At 50.4% G+C, this 26,516-nt stretch overlaps 1 protein-coding gene across 3 annotated transcripts in view; it reads left to right on the forward strand.

Moving 5' to 3' along the window:
• Positions 1-26,516, forward strand: part of coro7 (coronin 7) — a 114,228-nt gene that overhangs the window by 57,520 nt on the left and 30,192 nt on the right. The window lies entirely within an intron of this gene.

Raw genomic sequence — 26,516 nt, forward strand, 5'->3', positions numbered from 1 at the left:
TGTGGTTAAGAAGGCATACGGTGTATTGTCCTTCATCAATCATGGAATTGAATTTAGGAGCCGGGAGGTAATGTTGCAGCTATATAGGATCCTGGTCAGACCCCACTTGGAGTATTGTGCTCAGTTCTGGTCGCCTCACTACAGGAAAGATGTGGAAGCCATAGAAAGGGTGCAGAGGAGATTTACAAGGATGTTGCCTGGATTGGGGAGCATGCCTTATGAAAACAGGTTGAGTGAACTCGGCCTTTTCTCCTTGGAACGACGGAGGATGAGGGGGGACCTGATAGAGGTGTATAAGATGATGAGAGGCATTGATCGTGTGGATAGTCAGAGGCTTTTCCCCAGGGCTGAAATGGTTGCCACAAGAGGACACAGGTTTAAGGTGCTGGGGAGTCGGTACAGAGGAGAGGTCAGGGGTATGTTTTTTACTCAGAGAGTGGTGAGTGTGTGGAATGGGCTGCCGGCAACGGTGGTGGAGGCGGATACAATAGGGTCATTTAAGAGACTTTTGGATAAGTACATGGAGCTTAGAAAAATAGAGGGCTATGGGTAAGCTTAGTAATTTCTAAGGTAGGGACATGTTCGGCACAACTTTGTGGGCCGAAGGGCCTGTATTGTGCTGTAGGTTTTCTATGTTTCTATGTTTCTAAAATATTGCTGAACCTTCATGTAGTAAAGCTGAAACCCAATTCCCGACGTCAGCCCCTGGTTATTTCAAGTAGATTATCTGCCTTCAACTTCCTCCTCCCTCAAGCTTCATTATTCTCTACGAGGAGACACTCTGAGTTGAACTTCTGCAGTCTGCACTATTTCCTTATCCTGTGCTGCCTAGACTGAGCAATCCTGTTTGTTTGGATTCTGCCCACACCTGTTGCACAGGTACAGGAACTGTGAAAACAGTGGTGTGTGTAGCCAGGACGTACTGTATGACAGTGATTGCAACACGGTCAGAGACACAGGTGCTAAAGGAGACACAGGAGGATGTTCAGATTAGAAATTCCTTCAGGCAAACACAGTCCCTGTGCCCTGCCACATGTGGTCAGTCGATGTACCCGTGCCAGGTGTCCCAATGATCACAGTGGATAGAACCTTGCCCAAAGCCAGCAAGTATTTTTCAGAGAATGGGGAGAGCTGTGGTTTAGTGACAGTAAACTCACCTTAGTGATAGAAGGTCATACCAGAGAAACAGAGGAATCTAGATGAAAAACACGATGATGCTGGAGGAACTCAGCAGGCCAGGCAGCATCTGTGGAGAAAAGCAGGCGGTCAACGTTTCGGGTCAGGACCCTTCTTCAGGACTGAAGATAGGAAAAGGGGAAGCCCAATATATAGGAGGGAAAAGCAGAGCAGTGATAGGTGGACAAAAGAGGGGAGGTGGGGTGGGCACAGGGTGGTGATAGGTAGATGCAGGTAAGAGATGGTGATGGGCAGGTGCGGGGGAGGAGGGGAGAGCAGATCCACCGGGGGATGGGTCAAAGGTAAGGAGAGAGAGGAAAAAAGGGGTAGTAAAAAGATATAGGCTAGGAAAGGGAAGAGGAGAAGAGGCATGGGGGGGGGGGGGTGTGGGGAAAGGGGGTGGGATTACCTAAAGTGAGAGAATTCAATGATCATGCCGTTAGGCTGCAAGGTTTCAAGACAGAAAATGAGGTGCTGTTCCTCCAGTTTGTGCTTGGAATTCTCCTGGCAGTGGAGGCCAAGGACTGCCATATCAGTGATAGTGTGGGGGGGGGGGGGGTGGGGGGGGAGTTGAAGTGACTGGTAACAGGGAGATGCAGATCGTGGTTACCAGTAATCTGTCTGTAACCTCTTACCTGCATCTACCTGTCACCACCCTGTGCCCACCCTGCCTCCCCTCTTTTGTCCACCTATCACTGCTCTGCTTTTCCCTCCTATATATTAGGCTTCCCCTTTTCCTATCTTCAGTCCTGAAGAAGGGCCCTGACCCGAAACATTGACTGCCTGCTTTTCTCCACGGGTGCTGCCTGGCCTGCTGAGTCCCTCCAGCATCATCGTGTTTTTGATAGGAGGTCATGATTTGGACTCTAGCTGCTCTTCCCCAGGCTGCAAAAACCCCCACAGCAGCACTTGGAAAAAGAGCAGGGATTTTCTGGTGACTTGGTCAATATTTATCCCCCAATCAACATCTCCGAAACAGATTATGTGGTTGTTATCACACGGCTGTGATGGGATCTTCCTATGTACACCTTGGCTGCCACACTTTCACTATTACATCAGTAATGTGGCCAGTTGCAATGCTCTGGAACCTGCCTATTACTGTCCACTGCCACTTGCCTTGAGGTTAAATTCCAAGGAAAGGTTGCAGGAACAGCTTGCATTCCTGAGCTGGTTAATCACACCGTGAGTGTGAAGAGGGTTGATGCAGTGGATGAAACAAACTGTTTCCTTCTACTTGAGAGAGAAGTCAGGAAGCAGTTCTTGTCTTGGGTGTTTGAAATGTGGGGCTGTCCCGGTCAAAGCTGTGAAATCTGAGGGATGAGCCAAGCTGGAGAGGTGGTTGGAGGAGAGGGCAAACCAGGAAACAGAGCAAAGGGGCATCAGTGGAGGGGCGATGGTAAGTGAATCAGGATCAGGTTTATTATCACTGACACATGACGTGAAATGTGTTGTTTTGCGGCAGCAGTACAGTGCAAGGCATAAAAATCTATAAATTAGAAAAACAAATAGTGAATAAAAAAGGAATAATGAGGTAGTGTTCATGGACCGTTCAAAAATCTGATGGCGGAGGGGAAGAAACTGTTCCTGAATCATTGAGTGTGGGTTTTCAGGCTCCTGTACCTCCTCCCCGATGGTAGTAACGAGCAGAGGGCATGTCCCGGATGGTGAGGGTCCTCAGTGATGGATGCCACCTTCTTGAGGCACCGCCTCTTGAAGATGTCCTCGATGGTGGGGAGGGTTGTGCCCTTGATGGAGCTGGCTGAGTCTACAACCCTCTGCAGCCTCTTACGATCCTGTGCATTGGAGCCTCCATACCAGGTTGTGATGCAACCAGTCAGAATGCTCTCCACCGTACATCTGTAGAAGTTTGTAAGGGTCTTTGGTTACATACCAAATCTCCTCAAACTCCTAATGAAGTAAAGCCACTGGTGTGCCTTCTTCATGATTGCATTAATGTGTTTCATTTGAATCAGCAGTGACAATGTGACTGAATGGCAGGACATGTTCTGTGGACAGAAAGGTCTGTGGTCTTTCACTCTGTTCTGTGTTGTCAATTCAGAGGATGCAACCAGACAGCAGAGCCTCAGGGCGAGAACAATGAGCCACTGTCCACATTCCCTGTGCTCACTCACCAACGAGGGCTCCCTCATTAGATGCAGTGATAAGGAGACGTGTACCTGACCAGTCCTGTTTTGCTGTTCACTGGATGTGCCAGAGGGAGGCTTCCTGGGGTAAGCGCTTGGTCTGGTATCCAGAGGCAGGTTAAACTGGCACCGTGGTTGGCACAGACATGGTGGGCCAAAGGGCCAGTTCCTGTGCTGTCCTGTTCCGTGTTCTATCTAGGGATGTCAATCTAACTCCCGCCATGGTAGTGAGAGCTTTAACTACATAAAGTAAATCTGGTACTTCCTCAGAAAGCTGAAGAAATTTGGCACGTCCCTTTTGACACTCACAAATTTTTATCGATGCCACACCGAAAGCATCCTATCCAGATGCATCACGGCTTGGTACGGCAACTGCTCTGCCCAGGACCACAAGAGACTGCAGAGAGTTGTGGACACAGCCCAGCGCATCACGGACACCAGCCTCCCCTCCATGGACTCCGTCTACACTTCCCGCTGCCTTGGTAAAGCAGCCAACATAATCAAAGACCCTACCCACCCTGGACATTCTCTCTTCTCCCCCCTCCAATCAGCCAGAAGATACAAAAGCCTGAAAGCATGTACCACCAGGCTCAGGAACACCTTCTACCCCACTGTTATAAGACTATTGAACGGTTCCCTAGTACGATAAGATGGACTCTTGACCTCACAATCTACCTCGTTATGACCGTGCACATTATTGTCTGCCTGCACTGCACTTTCTCTGTAACTGTGACACTTTATTCTGCATTCTGTTATTGTTTTACCTTGTACTACCTCAATGCACTGTGTAATGAATTGATCTGTATGAACGGTATGTAAGACAAGTTTTTCACTGTACCTCAATACAAGTGACAATAATAAACCAATTATTAATTATTACTTGTAACATAATCAATTTTAGGAATGGTGGCCATGAAACTACAGGCCTTCCCCGGGTTAGAGTGCCTGACCTGTGTACAGCCTGTGTTTATGAATGAGCATCTGGGAGACTGGTGGGATGGATTTACTGGCTGCTGCAGGTATCTTCTGCTGTCTGGCAACTTGGTTCACAGCAATGTGTCCTCACTAGCAACAGGTGAGGTCCCAGAGGACTGGAGAGTAGCAAATGTTGTGCCTTTGTTCAAGGAGGGACATAGGAATAATCCGGGTAATTATAGGCCAGTGAGCCTAGCGTCAGTGGTGGGGAAGCTATTGGAGAGGATACTAAGGGATAGGATTTATGCACACTTGGAAAGGCATGGCCTGTCAGCGTGGCTTTGTATGGGGCAGGTCATGCCTTACAAACTTGATTGTGTTTTTTGAGGAGGTGACAAAGGTGCTTACTGAGGGTAAGGCAGTGGACATTACCTACATGGACTGTAGTACGGCATTTGATAAAGTCCCTCATAGTAGGTTGATTCAGAAGATAAAGATGCATGGGATTCAGGGTGAATTGCAAGTTTGGATTCAGAACTGGCTTGCCCACAGAAGACAGAGAGTAGGGGTGGAAGGCTGTTACTCTGGCTGGAGGTCCGTGACCAGTGGTGTTCTGCAAGGATCGGTGCTGGGACCTCTGATGTGTGTGATATATATCAATGATTGGATGAAAATGTAGACGGGTGGATTAGCGAGTTTGAGGGTGACACCATGATTGGTGGAGTTGCAGACAGTGTAAAGGACTATCACAGAATACAGTGGGATAGAGATCAGTTACACATATGGGCAGAGAAGTGGCAGATGGAGTTTAATCCGGGCGAGTGTGAAGTGTTGCACTGAGAGGACAAATGAAAAGAGAAAGTATACAGTTAATGGTAGGCCCCTTAATAGCATTGAGGAACAGAGGGATCTTGGGGTCCAGGTCCATAGTTCACTGAAAGTGGCCATGCAAGTGGATAAAGTGGTAAAGAAGGCGTATGGAATGCTTGCCTTCATTGGCAGGGGTGTTGAGTATAAGAGTAAGGAAGTCATGCTCCAGCTATATAAAACTTTAGTCAGACCACATTTGGAGTATTGTGTGCAGTTCTGGTCGCCCCATTATAGGAAGGAGAGGGTGCAGAAGAGGTTCACCAGAATATGAAGGGAATGGGGGGATATGGATGATACACAGGAGGAGGACATTTAGTATAAATCAGCATCAAGATTGGCACAAGGTGGGCCAAATGGCCTGTCCAGGGCTGAGCTGTTCTATCTTCTGTGTTTAATTCCTGAATGGTGGAGTTAAACATCCTGGTCCAACTACGTGGCCTTTTATTTAAATATATTGTCAGGCGGCTGCATTTCTGACTTGGAAACTGTTTGAGTTACGAAAGGTTCTCAGGAATGGATCCCTGTTGTTACCCGGAGAGGACATGAATTGGGTTCTCTTAAAACCCGAGTGATCCACCGTCCTTGGAGGGAAATCTGACCTTTGGAATGGTCCACAACTGCAGTGTGCTGGAACCTTCACTGGCCTGACAGGTCTCTCACTTCAGGGGTGACCAATGAGCAACTGGACACAGAGGCAGGGTGTGGGGGTCAGTTGGGGGAGCAGGATCGGTGGGGCTGTTGCAGGATTAACAGGGAATGTCGGATTCAGGATGTGTTGCAGGATCAGTGGGGGGTGGAGATCAGGGGGGGTTGGGGATCAGTGGGGGGTGTCAGTGGGGGGGTGGAGATCATTCGGGGGTTGGGATAAGTCGGAGGGTGTCAGTGGGGGGCTGGGGGTATGGGGGGGTAGGTCTCGGGTGCTCAGCTCAGAGGCCCGTCTTGCTGAGGGACGTGGCCATGATTCGGGCCAGGTTGGAGTCCCGTTGACTGACGGAGCAGCTCAAGGGGTTTGTTCCAGTTTCTGGCGACAGATCTACAGAACCTGGCGAAGCAAAACGGAGGGAACAATTGTTGTGCAGTGTTGTGGTCTGGGTGAAGCAGATTCAGAAATGGTATTCGAAAGTGGATTCATTAAGTATTCCCTTGATGGAAAAGCGTTAACAGATCTGGGGGAAGAGCAGGATTGGGACTACTTGGATATCTCTGCCAAAGAGCTGGAGATCTCATGGAATGTGGTGACTCCTTGGAATTCTCTTCCTTGGAGAACTGTGGGGTGGGGGGGAAGTCATTTAAGTGCATCCAGGGAAGAGATGGACAGGTTTTGGGGATCAGGCAGGATGTGGGGTGAGCTCAGAGAGCAGCGCAGCTGGTCCTACTGAATGTTGGAGCATCTGGTAGAATGTGCGGCTGTCTGCTGCTCCGGTTTGAACTGCTCTTCTATCGGATTGGAGAACATAGTCGGTGTGGCGTACGGGAGTTAGAACAAGGCTGTGTGTGCAGATCAGAGGGATTCTCTCTGCAGGGTAGGAACTGAAGTCTGAGTGACTTTAATACAGAATAAAACAGGACATTTTTAGCCCACAGGAGTCAAATATCCAAAGGGCCCCACCTCCCACCCTAACAACTGGGTGGTTTGAGAGGAAGGGTTGGTTATAGAAGTGCTGGTTTGCGTTGGGAATGAAAGAGCCTTTATTCCAGCCCTTTGTTGAACACAAGCAGTGTGAAGCAGGCTGAGTGTTTGTCAGGGTCTGCTGCCTGTGCCCAGCACTGGGGCTGCTCAGTCCGAATTGTTTCCCTCATTCAATCCTGTTTAACCCACCAGTCAGTGCACACTGGCCGACTGTTCGTTTCTATCAGGACCAGGGTCACGGTGCCGGGAGACGGGGCCCACGCAGAGAGGAGGAGGGATTCCTGCACTTGGGAGGGAGGGAATCTGTGGAATTCTCTCTCTAGGGGCTGTGAGTGCTCTGTTCATGAGGGTTCTGACAGGGATGCAGGGGAGGTGGGACTGGGGGTGGCGGGGAATCAGCAGGGGGTAGTGTCTCAGTCAGGGACATGGGATCTGCTTGGGGGGGGTCAGTGGGGGGGATGAGCGGGGGGATGGGGATCAGTGGGGGATCAGTTGGGATTGGGGATCGGTGGGGGTGGGGATCAGTGGGGGAATCAGTGGGGGTGGGGATCAGTGGAGGGGTGTCAGTGGGGGGATCGGTGGGGGTGGGGATCAGTGGGGGGGGGATCGGTGGGGGTGGGGATCAGTGGGGGTGGGGATCAGTGGAGGGGTGTCAGTGGGGGGATCAGTGGGGGTGGGGATCAGTGGGGGGTGTCACTAGGGGGGGTTTCAGTAGGGGGGAATCAGTGGGGGGATCAGTGGCAGTGGGGATCAGTGGGGGGATCAGTGGGGGGTGGGTTGTGGGTGCTCAGCTCAGAGGCCGGTCCCGCTGAGAGACGTGGCCGTGATTCGGGCCGGGTTGGGGTCCTGTCGACACATGGAGCAGCTCGAGGGGTTTGTTCCAGTTTCTGGCAACAGATCTACAGAGCTTGGCAAAGTAAAACCAAGGGAACAATTGTTGTGCAGTGTTGTGGTCTGGGGCAAGAAGATTCAGAAATGGTATTCGAAAGTGGATTCATTAAGTATTCCCTTGATGGAAAAGCGTTAACAGATCTGGGGGAAGAGCAGGATAGGGACTACCTAGATATCTCTGCCAAAGAGCTGGCAGCCACAGCGAGGACTGAATGGCCTCTGTGCTGTATCACTCTGACCTGGTCCTTCAGAAATACTGATATATTGGTTGTTCTTGTACAGCTGCCAGGCACCCTCTCCCGATTCACTGATGTTTGGACGACAGCCAGCAAACTCCTCCAACTCCACCATCCTGTTTTTCTAAATGAATAATTCTGTCGGATTGTTTGCTTCCTGCACTCTCCATGGACCTGTGCACTGAGAGTCCTGCTCCTCGGAGCAGCGTGGTGTTGATGATGGTTGTGACTGAGTCAGGGAGCCACGTCTCCCGTGGATCTGTCAGGGAACTTGTGGAGCGCGTTCTCCCAGTGACCGATATCCGCCCCCTGCAGTGGCTGCAGTGACGTGGTTCCCACTGGAGGGAGGGCGACTTTCTCCCACACTCGGAGCACACACCATTCCTCTACCAAGGCTGGGAGTCGTTACTAGGAGGCTGGGAATTAAAATTCTTTCTTGACCTCCGGATGTCCAAATTACTTCACAGCCAGTGAAGCATTACTTGAAGTGTAGTCACTGTGTGAATCTTCGGAATTTTCTCCCTCCCAGCCTTGGATACTCATCCACTGAATTTATTTAAGGCCGGGATCGATAGGTTTCTGGACACTGAGGGAATTGGGGGGGGGGACATGGGACAAGGCAGGGAAGAGGAGATGAGGGATCCGTCCTGTTATTGGATAGCAGAGAGGCTTGAGGGGTCAAATGGTCGACTCCTGCTTCTCACATGATGCACAGCAAGCTCCCACAAACAGCAGTTCTGCCTCAGAGTCATAGAGTCACACAGCAGGGAAACAGGCCCTTCGGTCCAACTGGACCATGCCGACCTAGATTCCCATCTAAGCTAGTCCCATTTGCCCCCGTTTGACCCATATCCCTCTAAACCTTTCCTATCCATGTACCTGTCCAAGTACCTTGTAAATATTGTTAATGTACCTGCCTCAACCACTTCCTCTGGCAGCTCGTTCCATTTACGGACCACCCTCTGGGTGAAAAAGTTGCCCCTCAGGTTCCTATGCCCCTTTCCCCTTAAACCTGTGTCCTCTAGTTCTTGATTCCCCAACCCTGGGAAAAGGACTGAGTGCATTCACCCTATCTCTGCCCCTCATGATTTTATACACCTCTGTAATATCACCCCTCATTCTCCTACGCTGCAGTGAAAAGAGTCCGAATCTGCTCTATCTCTCTTCATAACTCAGTCCCTCGAATTCTGGCAACATCCTCGTAAATCTCCGCTGCACCCTTTCCAGCTTAGTGGCATCTTTCCTACAGCAGGGCGACCAACACTGAACACCATAATCCAAATGCGGCCTCACCAACGTCTTGCATGACTGCAACATAATGTCCCAGCTTCTATACTGAATGCCCTGACTGATGAAGGCCAGCATGCCAAACGCCTTCCTCACCACCCGGTCTACCTGTGACTCCGTTTTCAGGGAACCATGTACCTGAACTCCAAGGTCCCTCTGTTCTACAACACTCCACAGGGCCTGCCATTTACTGTGAAAGTCCTATCCTCATTTGTCTTCCCAAAATGCAACACCTTGCACTTATCTGAATTAAACTCCATTTGCCATTCCTTGGCCCACTACCCAGCTTCTATGACGATGTTAAAGAGTTAACTGCAGGCCAGGGCATGAGAGGGAATCCCTCTTCCCAGCTCCAGAGCAGCTCATGGGGCCCATAATGTGTACCAGAGGGAAAGGGAGACTTTGCTTTAATGACTCATCGATAAGATGGACCTCCAGGAGCAGAGAGCTCACCTGTCCTGCACTGGGGCTTCAGCCTAGATACTTGTGTTCACCTGGGAGTGGCACTTGAAGTCACAACCTGCTGCCTCAGAGGAGGGAGTGCAGCACCAGAGACTGCATAAGCTGGAATCTGGAGCAACACACAGACTGCTTGAGGAACTCAGCGGGTCAGGCAGTGTCTGTGGAGGGGAGTGGGCAGTCGACGTTTTGGGTTGAGGGGAGATAGCTGTCGTAAAGAGCTGGAGGGAAGGTGTGGGGCAAGAGCTGGCAGGTGATGGGTGGATCCGGGTGAGGAGGGGGTGATGGGCAGATGGAGGAGGGGAGAGTGGGAACAGCGACAGAGGCTGGGAGGTGACAGGTGGAGGTGACAAAGGGCCGCAGATGGTGGGGTCTGATAGGAGAGGGAGGTGGAGCAGGGAATAAAGGGAGGGAGGTGGGGAGGGCAGACAATAGGAGGAGTGTGATGGGGGCTGGGGTGGATGGAGGAGGAACTGGGTGGATCAGGAGGAGAGGGAAAAGGGACAGAGGGGGAGCAGGTTACCTGATGTTGGAGACTTCGTTGCTCACACCATCAGATTGTAGACACCCAGGTACAATATGAGGTGCTGTTCCTCCAGTTTGCAATTAGCCTCACCCTGGCAGTGGGATCCCCAGAGGGCTTCCACTGAGCCCCTCCTGCCCCATCTGAAAGGGGTCCCAGGTTAAGGTCATCCCTGGTTGCCCAGTGAGACTGGGCCCAGTCCTGTGTGACAGAGCAGCTCACTGTAAGGAGGAGCCCCTCATTTGGGGAGGAGTTGCTGTGTGTTTCATGTAGCTCAGGTTGGGCTGACGGAGGGTTAACGCAGAGCCGTACACAATGCCCGGTCAGTGAGCAGGTTCTGTGAGAAAGTGCTTCACTGAGGCCCAGAGGGCTGAGAATCCCTGAGAGGGGCCCCAACCTGTGAGAAGCCACGGCACGAACGCTGGGAGTGGCTTGCAGCAGGACTGGGGAGATGGGCTGATGCAGCCCTGTACCACAGATCACAAGATCACAAGACAAGGGAGCAGAAGTAGGCCATTTGGCCCATCGAGTCTGCTCCAAAGAAAAGGGAAAAAAGAAAAAGAAATGAGAAATTGGGGGTGTGGGGGGGGGGGGCGCAAAAAAAACTCACACTATTCTAACCCCAATTTCCGGCCTTATCCCCATATCCCTTGATACCTTGACTATTTAGATATCTATCTATCTCTTCCTTAAACGCCTCCAATGATCTGGCCTCCACTGCTGTACATGGCAAGGAATTCCACAAATTCACCACCCTCTGGCTAAAGAAATTCCTCCTCATCTCTGTTTTAAACCTGTACCCTCTAATTCTAAGATTGTGCCCTCTGGTCCTGGACTCACCCACCAAGGGAAACAGCTTGGCCACATCTACTCTGTCCAGTCCTTTCAACACTTTAAATGTTTCTATGAGGTCCCCTCTCATTCTTCTGTACTCCAGTGAGTACAGTCCAAGAACCGACAAATGCTCATCATACGTAAGCCCTTTCGTTCCGGGAATCATCCTCATAAATCTCCTCTGAACCCTCTCCAACATCAGCACATCTTTCCTAAGATATGGGGCCTAAAACTGTACACCTTACTGTTATACACTATACCTCTCGAAATAATGCCAACGTAGCATTCACTTTCTTTACCAACGATCCGACCAGGTGGTTAACCTTTAGGGTATCCTGCACGAGTACCCCAAGTCCCTTTGTACTTCTGTACTTTGAATTTTTTCTCCTTCTAGATAATAATCTGCCTGTTTATTTCTGTTTCCAAAGTGTACAATGGCACATTTCTCAACATTGAATCTCATCTGCCATTTCCTTGCCCATTCTCCTAAACTACCTAGGTCTCTCTAAAACCTTCCTGTCTCCTCAATACTCTACTCCTCCACCTATCTTGGTGTCATCTGCAAACTTAGCCACAAAACCATTTACTCCATCATCCAAATCGTTAATGTACAAGTTAAAAAGAAGCGGCCCCAACACCGACCCCTGCGGAACACCACTAGTAACCGGTAGCCAACCAGAACGAGATCCTTTTATTTCCACCCTTTGCTTTCTGCCAACCAGCCAATGCTCCACCCATTCTGTTATCCTACCTGTAATTCCATGACCTCTCATCTTATTAATCAGTCTCTTATGCGGCACCTTGTCGAAGGCCTTTTGAAAGTCTAAATACACAACATCTACCGCCTCTCCCTTATCCACCCTACCTGTGATTTCTTAAAAAACTCCAATAGGTTGGTCAGGCAGGATCTTCCCTTCACAAAACCATGTTGGCTTGGACCTATCTTGCCTTGCACCTCTAGGTATTCCATAACCTTATCCTTGAGGATCAATTCCAATAACTTTCCCACCACTGACGTCAGACTAATAGGTCTGTAATTTCCTTTTTGCTGCCTCCCACCTTTCTTATACAGCGGAACTACATTTGCGACCCTCCAGCCTCCGGAACCATGCCGGAGTCTATTGATTCCTGGAAAATTATCACCAATGCCTCCGCTATCTCTAAAGCCACCTCCTTCAGAACCTGGGGATGCACCTCATCCGGTCCCGGAGACTTATCAGTCTTTAGCCCATTTAGCTTTTTTAGCACCTTCTCTCTAGTAATCTTAACTGAACTCAGTTCCATTCTGTGAGACCCCTGACTAACTGGTATATTGCCGATGTCCTCCACAGTGAAGACCGATGCAAAGTACTCATTTAGTTCTTCTGCCATCTCTTTATCATCCATTATAGTCTCTCCCGCACCGTTATCGATTGGTCTTATATCAACCCGTGTCTCTCTTTTACTCCTTATATATTTAAAAAAACTCTCAGTATCCTTTCAAATGTTATCTGCCAACTTCCTTCAATAATTCATCTTTTCTTTCCTAACGACCTTCTTAGTTTCTTTCTGCAGGTTTTTAAAAGTTTCCCAATCTTCTGTTTTCCCACTAATTTTTGCTTCCTTGCATGCCCTCCCTTTTGCTTTTATTTTAGCCTTCCCCTCTCTCGTTATCCACACTTGTGCCTTTTTTTCCATTCAAAACCTTTTTTCTTGGGATTTATCTATCCTGCATTTTCCTTATTACTTGTAGAAATTCCTTCCATTTCTGCTCTGCCGTCCCTCCAGCTAGCTTACTCTTCCAATCAATTTGGGCCAACTCCTCTCTCATACCACTGTAATTTCCTTTGTTCCACTGAAATATCGATACACCAGTTATCAGCTTCTCCTTCTCAAATTTGAAACTTAACTCAATCATATTGTGATCACTGGTTCCCAGTGGTTCCTTTACCTTTAGTTACCTAATCACCTCCGGTTCGTTACACAGCACCCAATCTGAAACAGCCGATCCCCTGATGGGCTCATCAACAAGTTGCTCCAAAAAACCGTCCCGTAGACATTCCACAAACTCACTCTCCTGAGATCCACTGCCTTGCTGGATTTCCCAGTCCACCTTCATGTTAAAATCCCCCATAATTATCTTCACATTGTCACTCTGACACGCTTTTTCTATTTCAAATTGCAATTTATCGTCCACTTCCTGACTGCTATTAGGGGGCCTATATATAACTGCTACTATTGTCCTTTTACCCTTACTATTTCTTAGCTCCACCCATAAGGATTCCACCTCTTCTGACCCAATGTCCTTCCTTTTTATTGATTTTATATCATTACCAACCATCATGGCCACACCTCCCCCTCTGCCTACCCGCCTATCCTTCCTATACACTGTGTACCCCTGGACATTCAGTTCCCAATCACATCCGTCATAAAGCCATGACTTGGTGATTGCCACAATGTCGTAATTATTAATCTGTAGTCTTGCCACTAGGTCATCTACTTTATTCCTAATGCTATGTGCATTTAAATATAGTACATTTAGTCCAGTATCTGCTGTTGATTTTGTTGTACTTCTATTGTTCAGAAATTATCCTGACTTCTCACCTGCCTGTCCTTCTTACCATCCTCACTGCACACTGTCTTGGACTTGTTTCTATAAACCTCCTCCCTTACCCCAACATCTTGTATCCTAACCTCCTGGTTTCCATCCCCCTGCCAGATTAGTTTAAACCCTCCCCAACAGCTAAATTAAACATTCCCGCCAGGATATTGGACCCTTTGGAGTTTAGGTGTAACCCATCCTTAGTGAATAGGTCATGCCTCCCCCAAAAAAAGGTCCCAATGATCCAGAAATCTGAAGCCCTGCCCCCTGCACCAGTCGCTCAGCCACGCATTCATCTGCCAGAGCTGTCTATTCTTTCTACCATTGGCACGTGGCACAGGTAGTAATCCTGAAATTACCACCCGTGAGGTTCTGCTTCTGGACTTTCTCCCTAACTCCTTGTATTCCTCCTTCAGGACCTCTTCTCTTTTTCTACCTATGTCATTGGTACCTACATGTACCAAGACTTCTGGCTGCTCACCCTCTCCCCTCAGAATATTCTGGACCCGGTCTGTGACATCCCGTACCCTGGCACCAAGGAGGCAACTCACCGTCCGAGATTCATTGTCGGTTTCGCAGAATCTGTTATCTGTACCCCTCACTATAGAATCCCCAATAACCACTGCACTTCTCTTTCCCCGCTGGACCACAGTACCGGGCACGGTGCCAAGGTCCCGGTTGCCATGGTCTTCCTCTGTCAGGTCATCCTCTCCAATGGAATCTAAAATGAGATACCGATTTTCGAGGGGGACCGCCACAGACGTACTCTCTACAAACTCTTTATAACTCTTGTCTATTCCCTGCTCGCTCTCCCTGATCAGCCGAAGGTCATCGAGCTGCTGCTCCAGACTCAACACGTTCCTTGAGGAGCCGCATCTCGGGGAGGCTGGTAGTCTCCCAGGGTCCCCACATCTGACACTCCAAACATAAGACCAACCCCAGATGCATACTGCTAAATACCACTGAGATAAGTAAATAAACTAATGACTTACCCTCTCTCTATAAATTTCGCCTCTTACCCGGTCTCGCCGAAGCCCGTTGAGCCAAAGCCCAAACCACTCTGCTCCCTCTCACTCAGCTGCCCACTCCGACGCTGCCCGCTGGATATGGCAGTCTTCTTTTTAAATCGCCCGCGTGCTTCCGAGTGACGTCACGCGCCTGTGCGGTCACTCGCCGCTATCCCGAACGCTGGAAAGAAGAAAAAAAACTCACTCCTCATTAATTTCCGGCAGTCTCCACTCTCTCGCTGCTGGAAAAGCACTGAGCCTCTCCCTCTGAGCAACCCACACACCGTGCCATGTGACGGGCCTGCTCACCTCGACGTGGAGGTACAGGCACCAATGGGGACACACCGGGGAGGGGAGTTACTGAGCTGGGTGGGTGGCAGCTCCAGCTGTGGGTGGGGGGCAATGGGGCTTTGACCCTCAGATGTCCTGGGTGGGTTGGGAGGGGTTGGTGTGGGGAGGAGGGGCGTTGGTGGTGAGGTGGGAGAGGGTGAAGACAGATAAGGCGCAGATAATGGGAGTGAAGGCAGATTGGGGCAGCTGGACGGGGTGAGGGAGCAAATTGGGGGGATAAGGGCAGGTCAAGGGGGTGAGAGCAGGTCGGGGGTGAGGGAAGGTCAAGGACAGATTGAGGGAAGTGTGAGGGCAGATTGGGGGGATGAGGGCAGCAGTGGGGGGTGAGGGCAGGGGGGGTGTGTCCAGGGTGGGGGCAGATCGGTGGGAGTGAGGGAAGGGTGGGGGCAGATCGGTGGGGGCGAGTGAAGGGTGAGGGGGCGGGGGGTGTCCATGGTGGGGGCAGATTGGTGGGGGTGAGGGAAGGGTGGGGGCGCGGGGGCATGTCCAGGTGGTACAGATCGGTGGGGGTGAGGGAAGGGTGGGGGCAGAGGGGGTGTCCAGGGTGGGCTGAGAGTGGGTGAAGCTGCAGCACCAGATTTGGATTGGCTGCTTCACTGGTGAGTGGAACTGACAACAGGAGGTTGGTCCAAGGGGCGCTGTGTTTGGGGCAGTGGGATGTGAGCCTTCACCCTCACCAGCAGCACCCCGTCTGGGACTGTGGAGGGGGTGTTGTGCCTGTTCTCTGCGACACCGCTCTGTGGGCCACGTTACACGTTCGTGGGGCCATGTCTCCCTCTGTCATCTCCTGCAGTCCCCCTACCCTTAGATCTCAGTGCTCCATCAGTGCCGGTCTCCCCCACCCCTCCCCCTCCCTCTCCCCCCTCCCTCTCTCCCTCCCTCTCCCCCTCCCTCTCCCCGTCCCTCCCCTCCCCTACCCCCTCCCCAACCCTTTCTCCCCCACCCTCCCCCTCCCCAACCCTTTCTCCCCCACCGTCTCCCTCCCCCTCCCCCAACCCTTCCTGCCCTTCCCTCTTGCCTCCCAGAGGATGCTCCTTAGAAGCTATCGGTCCTAATGTTTCCAGACGTGACTCACCACTGACTCCTCGTGTGGTGATGGTGTGAGGAACCTTGGGATCTGTCGGTGTATAAGTGCCGCTGGTGGTCCCAGGAGGCAGCTCTCTGCCGGTTGTGACCACACCCCTCTCCTGTCTGTCCCACTTCAGCCTCCAACTCCATCTACGCTGTCAATCAGAAATTGCATTGCAACGAAGCTCAGCCCCGTTCTGACCTGGTCTGGTGACCCAGCTCCTGGACCCAGAGGATCCAGAAGGACCCACCAGCTAACAATTGGCCGATTTCCTTCTGAGGAGTCCATGATGTAGCAAGTGGCCAAGCAGATTCCAAGCGTGCTGCTGCTCAGTCGCTGTGCTTCACCGCTCTCTGGGCTGTGTCTTCGAACCGCGGAAGCCATCAGAGTTGCTTCAGGTGACGGCCACTAATTGTACGGTCGCTCAGTGTGGAGATTAATGTTCAGTTTGAAGAGCCAGGCTCTGCTGATTATAGATCCCTGGTCCTGCAGTCTGTGGAATTTTCCAATGAAGGAATGTGAATGTGACCTTCTGGTCTTCATGTTCTAGTCAGAGGGACCTTCACACCAGCAACTCTGTTCCCTGCGGTTCACATGTTTGAGAGGAGATCACATAGAAACCTCCAAATTCCAGTAGGAGTGGACAGATGAGATATAGGACATTCCCACTGGCCGGGGTCACAGTCTGAGGAGAAGGTATTGGTATTGGTTTATTATTGTCACTTGTACCGAGGTACAGTGAAAAACTTGTCTTGCATACCGATGGTACAGGTCAATTCATTACACCGTGCAGTTACATTGGTTTAGTACAGAGTGCATTGATGTAGTACAGGTAATAACAGTGCAGAGTAAAGTGTCACAGCTACACAGAAGTGCAGTGCAATAAGGTGCAAGGTCACAACAAGGTAGATCGTGAGGTCAGAGTCCATCTTATAAGGGAACCGTTCAATAGTCTTATCACAGTGGGGTAGAAGCTGTCCTTAAGTCTGGTGGTACGTGCCTTCAGGCTCCTGTGTCTTCTACCCGATGGAAGAGGAGAGAAGAGAGAATGACCCAGGTGGGTGGGGTCTTTGATTATGCTGGCTGCTTCACCAAGACAGCGAGAGGTAAAGACAGAGTCCAAGGAGGGGAGGCTGGTGTCTGTGGTGCGCTGGGCTGTGTCCACAACTTTCTGCAGTTTCTTGCGGTCCTGGGCAGAGCAGTTGCAGTACCAAGCCGTGATACATCCAGATAGGATGCTTTCTATGGTGCATCAATAAACGTTGGTGAGTGTCACATGTACTGAGGTACAATGAAAAACTTCTCCTGCATACCGATCGTACAGGTCAATTCATTACACAGTGCAGTTACATTGGGTTAGTACAGAGTGCATTGAGTTAGTGCAGAGTGCATTGGGGTAGTACACCATTTAGGGCTGAGACGGGGAGAAATTTCTTCTCGCAGAGAATGATGAACCTGCAGAGTTCTCAACCACTGAACGCTGTTGTGGACAAATCACTTTCCTCAGGACTGGAGGGGCTGCAGGTTACAGGAGGAAGCAGGAATGGGAGACAGGATTAGCCACGATGATGAGGGGCATGGAGCAGGCTGGGAGAGCTGACCGGCCCTGCCTCTGCTGCTGTTTCTCTGCTGCTGTTCCCCTGTGTCTGCGTGACCCAGGTCCTGCTCTCGCTTTGTGCCCCGTCCACCGGGTCTGGTTACAGGGATGGTCAGCACACAGCTGGGTAATGACACCACCTAACTACAGCTCATGCACACCCTGTCATTTGGGAGAAGTTAATCGGCACAGCATCTGAGAGTCCTTTCTGTCTGCAGCCCACAGTACTGATTTGTACCAAAAGTGCAAATTAAAATTCCCAAGGACTATACAAAGCTCCTTTTATTGTTAATTATAAGTGGTTACTGGCACTGATCATCAAAACAGCCCCTAGGAAAGTCCATTGGTGCCAAAACCTCCGGGCCAGCTGGATAAAAACACAGTGACGTCAAGCCTGCTGGGGGAGGATTTCTCCGGCCCGCTGATGTGGAACCAGCACTTGCGCCTGCAGCTTGGGCAATCTGTTCAGCTCAGAGACACCAGAGCAGCCACCGTGGGCACCGGGCAGATGCTCATTCGAAGTCTGTCAGCCCAGAGTGCTTCAACTTCCTTGTGGGAAGTAGAGGGGGTGACAGGGAGCTGAGGGTAGGGGGTCTGGGCAGCAGCTGTTGGATCGGACGGCCTTAGGTCTGTCCACACCCCCTCGTCCTCAGCTGGAGGGTCCACCAGCTGAACCTCCGCCTGTCACCTGAACCTCTGCTCTAGTTCTAACCTCTTGATCATTCTCACATGTAATCACTGCGCTGTGTGTGCCAGAGCTCATGGTTGTAGAGTCATACAGGACGGAAACAGGCCCTTCAGCCCTACTCGTCCCTGCCGACCAGTTCCCTGGAGCTCTCTCCCCGAACCTCTCTGTCTCTCCACCTCTTCCCTCCTTTCACTTGCTCCTCAAATCCTTCCTCCATGGCTGAATGTCTGGCGCCCTGTCTGACAACTTCTCGTGGTCTCACCTTAGCTGGAAAATGCTGCAGTGACTGACTCCGGGGGTAAAGTGGCGACAGTGTGCCCTCTTGTGCCCAGCGCCCAAGAGGGCACAGGTCTAAGGTGAGAGGGGAGATATTTGATGGCAACTTTTTCATGCAGCGGGTGGTGGGTATATGGAACGAGCTGCCAGAGGAAGTGGGTGAGGCAGGTACATTAACAACGTTTAAAAGACACTTGGACAGGTCCATAGATAGGAAAGGTTTAGAGGGATATGGGCCAAACCCAGGCAAGTGGGACTAACTTAGATTGAAATCTTGGTCAGCATGGACCTGTTGGGCTGAAGGGCCTGTTTCCCTGCTGTGTGACTCTGACATTTCCTTCATGAACTTTGAAGCTGAATTTTATAGAAAAACAAAATTGGTCCCAGGGAGGGAGGGAGGGGGTCTCATTCTGTGATTGGGACGCGAGGGAGGGGTCTCTGTGAGGTCAGGAGGGGGAGGGAGCTTTCCTCGATCAGGCCCGGGACACTGTTTCTGACGGCCCTCCTCCTGTACCCCGTCACCCACAATGAGAGCCACCTCCAGCCCTGGTCCACTCCTCGCCCCTGACTGTGTGGAGCAGGGAGCCGGCTCAGTTGACCTCCCCAACCCCAGTGTCACACCCTGGGCCTGGAGCGAGTGCCTCAGGTCAGGCCCATCACCTCCACAGTCGGTACAACCTCCCCCCACCCCCCCCCCCCCCCCCCCCCCCGCCAAACTGTCCGATTCCCAGACACAGACAGACCAAACATGGGCACGTGAGCAGGAGGAAGAGGAGAGGTGGGCAGATCAGAAGGAGGCAGAGGGCTGGGCTGGGGTGGTGAATGAGCGTTGTACCTCGATCTTCACCGAGGGAGATGCTGCTGCGGTCTCAGCACAGGAAGATGTCGCTGAGGTTCTGAATGGGCTGCAAGTTAATGAACTGGAAGGATCGGAACGACCGGCAGCTCTTGGTGGATAAAGCACCAGGTCAAGTTGGGATGCATCCCAGGTTGTTGAAGGAAGTGAAGTGCGGAGGTCCGCACTTTAGGGTTTTTCAAGGAGGTTACCAAGAAAGTAGATGAAGGAAAGGCTGTGGATGTTGTCTACATCGACTTCAGTGAGGCCTTTGACAAGGTCCCACATGGGAGTTTAGTCCAGAAGGTTCAGTCACTAGGTATCCATGGAAAGGTTGTAAACTGGATTCAAAATTGGCTGCGTGGGAGAAGACAGAGAGTGGTAGTGGATGATTGTTTCTCAGACTGGAGGCCTGTGACTAGTGGTGTGCCTCAGGGATCTGTGCTGGGGCCATTGTGGTTTGTTGTCTATATCAATGATCTAGATGATAATGTGGTAAATTGGATCAACAAGTTTGCTGATGACACTAAGATTGGAGGTGTAGTGAACAGCGAGGAAGGCTTTCAAAGCTTGCAGAGGGATCTGGACCAACTGGAAGAATGGGCCAGAAAATGGCAGATGGAATTTAATGCAGACAAGTGTGAGGTGTTGCATTTTGGAAGGACAAATCAAGGTAGGACATACACAGTAAATGGTAGGGCACTGAGGAGTGCGGAGGAACAAAGGGATCTGGGAGTTCAGATACATAACTCCCTGAAAGTGGCGTCGCAGGTAGACAGAGTTGTAAAGAAGGCTTTTGGCATCCTGGCATTCATAAATCAAAGTATTGACTACAGGAGTTGGGATGTTAAGGTGAGGTTGTATAAGACATTGGAGAGGCCAAATTTGGAGTATTGTGTGCAGTTCTGGTCACCTAACTACAGGAAGGATATCAGTAAGATTGAAAGAGTGCAGAGGAGTTACTAGAATGTCGCCGGGTCTTCAGGAGTTGAGTTACAGGGAAAGATTGAACAGGTTAGGACTTGATTCCTTGGAGTGTAGAGGAATGAGGGGAGATTTGATAGAGGTTTACAAAATTATGAGGGGTACAGACAGAGTAAATGCAAGCAGGCTCTTTCCACCTAGATTAGGAGAGATAAGTACGAGAGGACATGGCTTTAGGGTGAAAGGGGAAAGGTTTAGGGGGAACGTTAGGGGGAACTTCTTCACTCAGAGAGTGGTGGGAGTATGGAACGGGCTGCCATCTGACGTGGTAAATGCGGGCTCACTCTTAAGTTTTAAGAATAAATTGGATAGATACATGGATGGGAGAGGTCTGGAGGGTTATGGACTGGGTGCGGGTAAATGGGACTAGGGAATAAAGTTTCAGCACAGACTAGAAGGGCCGAATGGCCTGTTTTCTGTACTGTGGTGTCCTGTGGTTCTATGGTATAATCTCCCAAATATTGATGCATCCAGAGGTGGCGACTGAGGGCGGGAAATGGAACACCCTTGTTCTAGGAAGGGTTAGGGATGAACCCGGTGGCTACCAACTGGTCAGTTTAAGCTCAGTGGTGGTGATGGTCTTGGAAACAATAACAGGGACAGATTTAGCAGTCACTGAATAATGCGATTCAGGAACAGCTTCTTCCCCTCCACCATCAGATCGCTGAACAGTCCATGAACTCATGAACACTACCTTATTATTCTGTTTTTTTATACTATTTATTTATTTTTGTAACTTAGTAATTTTATGTCTTTGCACTGTACTGCTGCCGCAAAACAACACACTTCACGTCATCTAAGTCAGTGATAATAAACCTGATTCTGAATATATTAGAGAAAGCCAGCAGGGATGTGTTAAGGTCTAATTGTCTCTAACTAATGTGGGGTTTCTTATGAAGGGGGTGAGGAGAGAAATACAGTGAGTTTTTGTGTGTATGGACTTCCAAAAGGGTGCCATGTAATCGGCTCATCGATAAGGACTATGGACTAAATAAGGCCACAAAGTCAAGGCCAGGAGACACGAGATTCTGCAGATGCTGGAACCTGGAGCAACACACACAGAATGCTGGAGGAACTCAGCTGGTCAGGCAGCATCTATGTTTCATGTCGAGACCCTTCATCAGGACTCGGTGAAGTCCTTAATGAAAGGTCTTGACCTGAAACGTTGGCTGTTTATTTCCCTCCGTAGAAATGGAGTTGTTTTATTATTGTCACTTGTACCAAGGTACAGTGAAAAACTTGTCTTGCAAACCAATCGTACAGATCAATTCATGACACGGTGCATTGAGGTGGTACAGGGTAAAACAATACAGAATGCAGAGTAAAGTGTCACAGCTACCTGCTGAGTTCCTCCAGCATTTTGTGTGTGTAGGTGAAGGCCAGGGCCATTGCCTGGTGAAAGAAGGGAGAGGGAAATGGTGGGTGGGTTTGTGTCTGACTGCAAGTCTATACCAAGTGGTCCACTGCAGGGATTAGTGCTGGGACCTCTGCCTCCTGTAATGTATATAAGTGGTTGGGATGAGAATGTACATGGTGTGATTAGTAAGTATGCAGATGGCTCAAAAATTGGTGGCTTCATAGACAGTGAAGAAGGTTGGTTAGGGACACAGAGGGACATAGGTCAGTTGGAAAGTGGCAGTTGGAATTTAACCCAGGCAAGCGTGAGGTGATGACTCTGGGAAAATCAAACAGTAGGATATATGGAGTAAACCTTCAGAGCGCTGCTGTGGAGAGACATTGGGGTTTGAGTCCACAGCTCCCTGAAAGTGGATCTATGCTTCACAGGTCGAGTTGGGACGTCCTGTTGCAGCTGTCGGTTGGTTAGACCATGCATGGAGTATGGTGTAGAGTTCTGGTCAGCACAGGGTGTGGTAGCAGTAGTGAGTGTCCCCGCCCGAGCCACACCTGCAATGAGAGGGCTTCTTAGCGAAGGTGTGAGGAGCCGCTCCTCCTCTGCCCAATGCCCCTCCCCAGCGTTACCTCCCCCCCACCCCCCTCCTGTTTTTCCCTGTGCTGGGGCTGGCCTCCTGCCTCACACCTTGGGCTGGATCAGCACGGGGTCAGGAGACGGTGCTCTGCTGCACTCTACCTGCAGCCCATGCTTCTGCAGGACTGTGGTCCGTTGTTGCGACAGAGGACGGGCGCGAGCTCTGGACACACTGTTCCTCTTGCTGCTGTGCAGTGTGTGCATGTTCACATGAAGGGCTCTGCTGAAGGTGATGACGTCAGTGCCGTGTTTATGTTAAACTCAGCAGAGGTTCACTTCCCAGAGCCTGAGCCAACTGTGAAAGCTCTGCTGCCTGTTTTCCCCAGCCCGAGTGTGTGAGTGCAGGCGCACAGAGCAGAGCTACACATCTGTTGGAGTTTATCCTCTGGCTGGGACATTGCCAGGGCCTTGGGTGACTGCCAGTGTGGGAAGGCTGCAGGGTCAGGATGTGTGGGAACTGTGGCTCTATGTGGGGCGGAGAGAGGGGCTGTGGAGGGGAGGGAGGGAGGGAGGGAGGGGGTGGATGGGAGGGAGGGGGTATGGAGGGGAGGGAGGGGCGGTAGAGGGAGGGAGGGGGATGGATAGGAGGGAGGGGGTATGGAGGGGAGGGAGGGAGGGGGATGGCTGGTGTGGGGACCCAGCCTGCGAACGTGCAGCGACTCTGAGGGTGAGGAGTGAGGGTCCAATGCTGCAGAATTAGGACTGGGACCATCGTGAGAGACATTCCTGAGGGCTTCAAACCCCAGAGGAACATCATGGCCCCTCTCCCTCACGCTCAGTGAAGTCACGGCCTCTGTACAGCCCTATTTACCAGGACCCGCGTACATACTGTGTAGAACACAGAGCATAGCACAGGAACAGGTCCTTCACCCCACCACGATCCCATCCACCCACTCGTCTGTATCCCTCCATCCCCGGTCTGTTCCTGTGTCTGTATCAATGCCTCTTAAATGTTGCTGTTGTATCTGCCTCCACCCCCACCCCGGCAGCCCGTTCCAGGCACCCACTGCTGTCTGTGTAAAACACTTGCCCCACACATCTGCTTTAAACTTCCCCCTCACCTGAAATGCATGTCCTCTAGTATTTGACATTTCTACCCTGGGGAAAAGATTTGACTCTATCTGTGCCTCTCATTATTTTATAAACTTATATCAGGTCTCCCCTCAGCCTCCAATGCTCCAGAGAAAACAACCCAAGTTTGTCCAACCTCTCCTTATAGCTCATACTGTCCAATCCTTCTGCACCTCTCCAAAGCCTCCTTTCCAGTGTACCCCCAATCTATATACATCCCCTACTCTGGTAGAGAGCTGGCATGGACATGATGGGCCAAATGGCCTCCTCCTGTGCTGTACCGTTGTGTGTGGACTCCCTGCCACCCACTGTATCCCACTTCCCTGGGCAGATCAAGCCTTCCCCCCAGTGGCAGTGAAAGTCACTGCGGTGGGTGAATCTGCCCTGTGTCCTGCACTGTGGTGTTTGACTGTGGGAACCAGTCTCAGCGTCGGGCGGTGATGTAACAGGAGATGTGTTTTCAATCTGACCGCCTCAGGAAGGAGGAAGAGTTGAGCTCTTGCCTCCCCTCACGAACGCTGGCTACAATCTGCAAGGTTTCACTTCTGACGGTGCTGCCTGTGATGAGTTTATAGCAGCAGTACATTCTGTGTGGTGTTATTGTGCCCTGACTGGGGCACTCCAATAACCCACTATCCAATTACTGGGAAATCTCGCTGGTTCGGTATCTGGCTACACCGGTTGTGTTTCCCACGCCCCCACTGAACTCACCCCATCTCCCGCGCTCCCTTCAAGCTCATCAGTGTCCCGTGCCTGTGCTGCCTTGAAACTCACTAGGTTCACTGGAACGTTTGTCACACTGTGATGTAACTCAAAAGATGTGAATTAAGAGTGTGTTGTGGTATTAATGGGAATAACATCCGATAGTCTAGAAAATCTGCCAGTCCCTCACCACCGACGTGACAGAGTTTTACTGTAGGAGGCTCGTGGCTCCCTGTAGAAGTTTTGTTCGATGAGCAGAGACCAAAACCAGGAGCCCTGGTTCCAATAAATCAGAGAGGGGTTCAGGAGGAGGGTGAGAATGTGCTACCTGCTCCACGGGAGGCTGAGATGGGTTTAAGGAGAAGCTGAACCTACACACGAGGAGGAAGGAAATGCCGCCAGGCAGAGACCGAGTCACAGAGCAATACAGCACGGATACAGGCCCTTCGGCCCAACCAGTCCATGCCGACCACAGTGCTCACCCAGCCAGTCCCAATTCCCTGCGTTCAGCCCATATCCCTCCAAGCCCTGCCACTCCATGTACCTATCCAAGTGATCCTGTCGTACCTGCCTCACCCACTTCCTCTGGCAGCTCGTTCCATATATTCACCACCCTCTCCGTGAAAACTTGCCCCTCAGGTCCCTTTTTCAATCTTTCCCCTCTCACCCTAAACCTACAGGTGCATGCAAAAGTTTGGGCACCCCTGGTTAAAATTTCTGTTACTGTGAATAGCTGAGCGAGTAAAAGATGACCTGATTTCCAAAAGGCATAAAGTTAAAGATGACACATTTCTTTAATATTTTAAGCAAGATTACTTTTTAATGTCCATCTTTTACAGTTTCAAAATAACAAAAAAGGAAAAGGGCCTGAAGCAAAAGTTTGGGCACCCTGCATGGTCAGTACTTAGTAACACCCTCTTTGGCAAGTATCACAGTTTGTAAACACTTTCTGCGGCCAGCTAAGAGTCTTTCAATTCTTGTTTGGGGGATTTTCGCTCATGCTTCCTTGCAAAAGGCTTCTAGTTCTGCAAGATTCTTGGGCTGTCTTGCATGCACTGCTCTTTTGAGGTCTATCCACAGATTTTCGATGATGTTTAGGTCGGGAGACTGTGAGGGCCATGACAAAACCTTCAGCTTGTGCCTCTTGAGGTAGTCCATTGTGGATTTTGAGGTGTGTTTAGGATGGTTATCCTGTTGTAGAAGCCATCCTCTTTTCATCTTCAGCTTTTTTACAGACAGTGTGATGTTTGCTTCCAGAATTTACTGGTATTTAATTGAATTTATTCTTCCCTCTACCAGTGAAATGTTCCCCATGCCACTGGCTGCAACACAAGCCCAAAGCATGATCGATCCACCCCCGTGCTTAACAGTTGGAGAGGTGTTCTTTTCATGAAATTCTGCACCCTTTTTTCTCTAAACGTACCTTTGCTCATTGCAGCCAAAAAATTCTATTTTAACTTCATCAGTCTACAGGACGTTTCCAAAATGCATCAGGCTTGCTTAGATGTTCCTTTGTAAACTTCTGATACTGAATTTTGTGGTGAGGACGAAGGAAAGTTTGCAAAAGAGCAGTGCATGCAAGACGGCCCAAGAATCTCAAAGAACTCAAAGCCTTTTGCAAGGAAGAATGGGCAAAAATCCCCCAAACAAGAATTGAAAGACTCTTAGCTGGCTACAGAAAGCATTTACAAGCTGTGATACTTGCCAAAGAGGGTGTTACTAAGTACTGACCATGCAGGGTGCCCAAACTTTTGCTTCAGGCCCTTTTCCTTTTTTGTTATTTTGAAACTGTAAAAGATGGAAATTAAAAAGTAATCTTGCTTAAAATATTAAAGAAATGTGTCATCTTTAACTTTATGCCTTTTGGAAATCAGGTCATCTTTTACTCGCTCAGCTATTCACAGTAACAGAAATTTTGACCAGGGGTGCCCAAACATTTGCATGCCACTGTATGCCCCCCAGTGTTGGACTCCCCTACCCTGAGGAAAAGACTGTTACTGTCCACCTTATCTACGCTGGGATACAGGGATCGAGGGGAGCATGAACTGTGGAAGCCGTTGACCCAAACAGTCTGTTTCTAAACTTTAAGTGGCTCAACTAACTGAGTATTTCACACAGTTACACTGTGGTCAGAAGCCTTCAGACTCCACTCACTCACCCCTGGTTAAGCTTGCTGTCCTCTGCTGGAGGGGGATCTGGATTGACAGGAGGAGGCCGGGTGTGGATATGTCAAAGGCAACTGATGTTTCATTCACTTAGTAGAGTCTGTTGATGAAGTAAACCATATAATGAAGTAGCTGATGATCCAAGTCAGGCCGCACGTGGAGCACTGTGTGCAGTTCTGGTCGCCCCGTCACAGGATGGATGTGGAGACTGTGGAGAGGGTGCAGAAGAGGTTCACCA

The sequence above is a fragment of the Pristis pectinata genome, chromosome 8, assembly GCF_009764475.1.
Source record: "Pristis pectinata isolate sPriPec2 chromosome 8, sPriPec2.1.pri, whole genome shotgun sequence".
Taxonomy (NCBI): domain Eukaryota; kingdom Metazoa; phylum Chordata; class Chondrichthyes; order Rhinopristiformes; family Pristidae; genus Pristis; species Pristis pectinata.